Genomic DNA, 6,291 nt, shown 5'->3' with positions numbered 1-6,291 from the left:
TAGTAAGAAAGGCCAAGTTGTGCTATTTGTCAAGCATGTGTAGAGTAAGAAGAAGACCTTTGGAGTTCCAAGAAGATCTTACTAGGGAAGGGGAAAGATTTGGTTCTAGAAGGATATTGGAAGAGACTTTTGGAGAGGAAAAAAGAGGGGGGGCGATGGCATGTAGAGAGAGAGACACCTTGGGAAGACAGAGACCCTTGGAGTGACTTAGGGTTTCAGCTAGCTCAAGACACATACATACTTTTCCGCCACATGGCAACCATGCACACAGTTGGAAGAGCCCAAGGAGGATTTGAAGAGCATTTTACCTTTTAACCTCTATATACAATGAATATGGACAAGTGAATGAAGGGCAAAGGTGGAAAGGGAACAAAAGAGGGTCGGTTGGGAGGAGCCACATGCCACCCCTAGGAGTTGTCCTTTGGGTTTCCAATGCAAACCCATCCAAGAGAAGTAGAAGAGCCACCGTACCAAGTGGCATTCATGCATGAGACTTTTGGGAGGAATAGAAGCTTCTCTTTTTAAAGGGGCAATTGAAAAAAGGTGGGAGGCCTTTTTGCTCTATTCTTCATTTTCTTTCCTAAGGGTTTTAGCACACATAAGTTCTCCCAAGCCCTACAATTTCTCATCACTTTCTCATGACCAAATGCCACCATTTCGCTTCTTCTAAGTCAAGAAGTACAAGAAGGATACCCTACACCATTCGGCTAGGGATAGAGTTCAAGAAGGTGAGCATCATTCCACTCTCTTCCATGCACACACACACGACCAAGAGGGAAATCTCTCAGTCCCATTCAGCTTTAACCATTTTCTTCACAACCACACACTCCCACTTAGGTAACTAGGGTTTCTCTTCAAGAAAGAATGAGCCATCTACCTATGGCTTTTTTAATAAAAGAAACACAAGGTTGTTAAGGGTGAAGGTTTATGTTTTGCTTGAAAAAGAAAAGCTAGGGTTTCACTCCTAGAGAGAGGAAGAACCCAAAATGATGCTTTGGTTTAACTTGAAAATACTTGGTAGAAAGAGGGAAGGAAGGTCACAGCCATGACCAAGGGAAGAGCTAGGGCTTTCGGGTTCTAGGGTTTCAAACTCTAGGGTTTGGTTTAAAATGTCATTTTTCTGAAAAATCCTAAGTACACACACATGTCCAACCTCACTTCTAAACTAGGGTTTTTCTCTAGTAGTTTCTAATACATTTTGTATATATATTTTCAGATTTCTTTTGCTAAGTATATACAATTGGATTTTGTAAGTAAACTTCCAACTTTCCTTGAATAACTCTTGTATATGTATGATGAACTCTTGGTTGTTATTTCTTGAATTGATTCTTGTTATATGATAGAGTGCTATCCGGTTTTGCTATAAGAATGGATTGCCATGCCTGTATGACAGAATGTTAATGTATATCTTATATATGCCATGATTAGGGTTTCAGGTTTCAGGTTTGACCTAGTTGTATGCTATGTGTGCTTGTTTTGATCCATGAACATGTAGAAGCTTGTGATTATGAAAGGTGATGATGAAAATCTATGTTTGGAAGGTTTGGAGGTTTTAGCCAAGGTCCCATTGGGGGAAACTGAATATGATTGTGTTCTAAGAGTGTATTTTATGTGTGTTTATGTGTAATCATCCTATAATTGCATGTTCTAATATTTTCAAACCGTAACGTGAGATGCATACGGTGATTTGGCTTGCATATGTTTCGGGTTGTCTAAGTTGCATGTGTTTGAGGAATTGTTATGTCATGCCTCATGCATTGAGGTCTAAGTTTTTAAAAAAGAAGAGTCAAAAGTAGTCTTTATCACAACCCCAAACGCTAGGATGGGGAAATGCCCAAGTGAACTCCCTGTCCACTCTGGAGTGTTTAAAGTTGAGTGAAGACCCTTGGGTTAATGAAGTATAGTTGACGAGCCTCAGAAATTTCCTATGGGAGGAGACCAAAGTGAGGTTTTACCTAAAACTAGTGGGTGAGTGTTATAGTAAAGGCAAAATAAGTGAACTGCCATAAAATAAAAAGAGAATGTTTATGATATGATGTAGTCACCTTGATCAAATGGATCAATGGTTGATGTAGTAACTAGCGGGGAACACACAGTGCTTAGGGGAGCCATGAGGTATGCAATCATGTTAAACATGAAAGGACTAAGGCATTTGAGCTCCATGAATGATAAGTTATGCCATAAAATGTTCTGATATGGCATGTTATGCCAAGTACAAGAACTTGAGCTCAAATGATATGAACACGTGTTAAAAGTTTAAAAGTTGAAAAGAATGTTTATGAAAGGTTTAAGTTTCATGTGTCAAAGTTTACATGTGAAGGTTCATGTTCATGCATTCGTTATTAACTATGATTGTTTTGAGTTTGTTTATATATGACTGTTTACTTGCTGAGATTTCTTGAAATCTCATTGTAGTAGTTTCTATTACCATTTTCACCAACCAGATGGTAGAAGTTGTGACAGGACTAGATGACCAAACAGAAGAGGACGGCACTCCCTCCGGAGAGGATAATGCCGAAAATGGAGGTTAACTCTTCCAAGCTTTCGATCCCAAGCTTTTGGAGTCCATCGACAAGACCCTCACTGAAGCCTTACAACTCATTGATGCACTTAAGTGACTCAGGAACCTAAGAAGGGATTGGTTCCTCGATAGAAGGATTAAGCCAGAAAGGCTTTAGTTTTGGGATCAAGTGTTATGAGGGTTTTATTTTGGAGACAAAATTATATTTTGGATGGTCCCTTGTTTTGGGGAGATGATTTCAAACTATTAACTTTTTGGAAACTATGATGGAAACACTATCTTTTGGGATCTTTATTATGGTACAATGTTTAATTATTTGTCCTCGTCCTTATGTAGTTTAAGAAATTTTTCTGCTGCAATTTATTGCATAATTCTAGATTATAGGTGCATTGCATCTTAACTTTCATATACGAGAGATATGTAACCTTGTGTTGTATGTCCCGAAACTTCAGTCACCATTCAATCCCAAGCGGGGCCTGGGGGCGTCACATTAGGTGTGACCACCCCAGACTTCGCTTGGGATTTAACAGAACTTAAAGCGTCGAAACATGCAAAACAAAGTCACATATCCCTATTCATGAAAGTTAAGGATGTAGTATACCTAACATGCATCTAACAGTATGCAATATTCCCAACAAATAATATTTTTCTTTGAGCAATACAATGTACCAGAATGCTATATCCCAAAATATATACATATTTCCACATTATTCTATGATATTCGTTCCTTCTTTCTTCTTCTTTAGTTATGAACCTCGTTCTACGCGTCGAGCTTTGATCTACGTGCTGAGCTTTATCCTACGTGTTGTACCTCGATGGCGTGTTTTCAAAGTTATCCAGCAGATTTCAAAGTAAGATAGATATTTTAAATATTTTGGAAATATTTATAGGTGATATTTCCAATATTATTAGATAAGTTTGTTTTTAAAGTAACACAATTATAATATTTTAATAAGATTTAGAAATATTATAATTGTGGATAATTACTTAAATAAAATATTTTAGTCATTTTAAAATATTAAGATATTTAATTTTACGTTGAAAACTCTAAAATTAATTTAAATGATTTTATTCTCTTTGAGTAATTAAAGATACTTCGTCATTTTAAATAATGATGGAGAAATATTATTTTATAAACTTTAGTTTATAAAATAATATTCTATCTTAATTCCTCTCAGTGTTTAAATAAAACACTTACGCATTTTCAAATCAGTGTTTAAACTCATCGTTAGATCATTTTGAGGATCTCGAAATGAAGGACTTGGATTAAATACCCAAGCCCCTAGCCTTTCTCCCTAACTTTCCTCTCTCTCTCTCTCTCTCTCTCTCTCTCTCTCTCTCTCTCTCTCTCTCTCTCTCTCTCTCTCTCTCTCTCTCTCTCTCTCCCATGCACGTCCAGCCCGACGGTATGTTCTCTCCATTGTGTTGCACTTCTTCTCCAACAACCCAACCAACGCCGGTTGCCGATCACTCCCCCTATGCCGGCCAACACTTCCTCCTGTTGGCAAGCTCACACATTCCCCCTCTCTCCTCCCATGGCCTCCTTGACTGAAATGGGTAAAAACCCATCATCCTCCTCCACACCGCCTTACACGGCAGTTATGGCTTCACCACCGGTCACCAACTGACCACCACCCTCCAGCCAACATTCCCTCCCACCGGCGAGCCTCCACTTGCCCTCCTTCTCCCTCCACGGCATCATCTTCAAAATGGGTTTTACACTCATTTCCCCCACCTAGAGCTGCCATACACAGCCAAAACGGCCACCAAGTACCACCAATGGCTTCACCACATCATGGGCTTCCTCCCATGTCATCATTTTCCTCTACCTCTCTCTCTTTCTCCAATGGGTCTCCACAACCATAGGTTTGGTTACACCACTGTGCACCGCCATGCACGGCTACCCACAGCATTTCACCACCACCATCTTATTCCTCTCGTCACCATGACCTTCCCCACCCATTTTCATGCCCAACAGAGCTTTGTACAGCTCTCACTCTCCCTCACTCTCCAAGGCACAAATTGCACTTCTTGTGGCTGATCCGCCGCCATGAGCCACCGCCCAACCACCACCTTGCCACCACATCTTCCTCTACCTCTCCCTAGCTTCCCATCAAGTTTCATGGCCTTCCTTCACCTCAAGCAACCTCCCTCCCTTTCGGATACACTGTTCATGGCATGATGCCGCCGTGCTCCGCCACCTTTGACCACCACGAGGCCACCTTGAGCCTTTCCAAGACCATGCCTAGCTATTCTCAAGTCCAAACTTCCACTTTATGTGGTGGACAGCCACTGTACTTGGTGTTACTGCCACGTACGATTTCTCCGACCTTTTGATCGTGACGGGCAGTGAGTAACGCATGGGTTATCTCGTCAATAGTATAACCCTCTATCTTTAGTTATTTACGTTTATATTAGTTGGTTGGTTGGACTGTAGACTGTGGAGTTAGTAATTGTGGAGTTCACTGCGTAGTTGTGAAGTGAAGTGCAGTTGTGAAGTGTTGGGCTTGACTGTAGTGTTGTGGACTGTGCTTTGAGTATGGGCATGAAATGGATGACGTAGTTGTGATACGGCTTGAAGTGTGAAGGGAGTACGAGTGGAGCATACTCCGTGTAGTGCAGTGATGCACTGTGTGACATGCGTTGTAATGATGTGTGGCGTAGAATGAAGAGAGTACACATGGTGAGTGCTCTGTGTCTTGTAGCGACACACCGTGCGATGTGCGTCATGGTAATAAGTGATGTAGCAAAAGGAGTACACATGGTGCGTACTCCATGTTGTGTAGCGATGCACCATGAGGCGTTCATCATAACGATGTCTGTTGTAGTGTGGATGGAAGAGAGTTCACTTGAGTGTACTCTGTGCTATGCCATGATACACCTAACGGCATGTCATGAAGGGTTGGATGGCATAGCGGAGAAGCGTGAAGTGTATGGTGTAGCGTTGGGAACTATAGAACAGTGTCTTGAAGCATGACGGGCATCATATCACCTTGGCCTGTAGTCCAAGGTGACGGGTGTCACCTTGTGATTGACTTATGGCTAAGAGTTTATGGAAGTGGTGCAAAAGTATCAGAGAGTGAAGTGAAAGCATGACAGGCATCGTGCTGTAACTTGGAAATTTGTCTCGAGGTGCATAATGTGATAGAGGTGCATTTGTGGATGCAATCCTCTTGTTAAGTGGCGGGAACTGTGTAACAGTGTTATGAAACAGTGGTGACATGGCCTATAGTCCAAGGTGACAGATGTCGCCTTGTGGTTGACTTGTGGCTGAAAGTATGTGTGAAGTGGTGAAAATATATCAGAGAGTGTAGCGGAAGCATGACGGGCATCGTGCTGTAACTCAGGAATTAGTCTCGAGCTACGTGACGTGATAAAGGTGCATTTGTGGATGCAGTCCTCTTATTAAGTGGTAGGAACTGTGTAACAGTGTCCCGAAGCAATGGTGATATGGCCTGCAGTTCGAGGTGACAGGTGTCACCTTGTGGTTGACTTATGGCTGAAAGAATACGAAAGTGGTGAAAAAGTATCAGAGAGTGCAGCGGAAGCATGATGGGATTTGTGACATGACTCGGGATTAGTCTCGAGCTGCGTGACATGACAGAGGTGCATTTGTGGATGCAGTCCTCTCCTATCAAGTGTTGGGATGAACTTGTACAGGGCCGAGAAGTAGGAAAAGTCCTATCGACCAGGTCTAAGGAAGTTGGTATTGGAGTATGGAGCTTGTTAATACAAGCGGGCATTCATTGGAATTATAAGTTGCTCTTAGG

At 41.7% G+C, this 6,291-nt stretch overlaps 1 long non-coding RNA gene across 1 annotated transcript; it reads left to right on the top strand.

The window, feature by feature from the left end:
* Positions 1 to 401: 401 nt before the first annotated feature.
* On the top strand, positions 402 to 2,744 carry LOC122278866. Its single transcript, XR_006229367.1, has 3 exons — positions 402 to 728; positions 1,217 to 1,249; positions 2,452 to 2,744. It is a non-coding gene; the product is annotated as an uncharacterized LOC122278866 (long non-coding RNA).
* The last annotated feature ends 3,547 nt before the right edge of the window (positions 2,745 to 6,291 follow it).

The sequence above is a fragment of the Carya illinoinensis genome, chromosome 10 (genome assembly GCF_018687715.1).
Source record: "Carya illinoinensis cultivar Pawnee chromosome 10, C.illinoinensisPawnee_v1, whole genome shotgun sequence".
Taxonomy (NCBI): Eukaryota; Viridiplantae; Streptophyta; class Magnoliopsida; order Fagales; family Juglandaceae; genus Carya; species Carya illinoinensis.
Note: the sequence above shows the minus strand (reverse complement) of the source record. Positions and strands in the feature narration are given on the sequence as shown.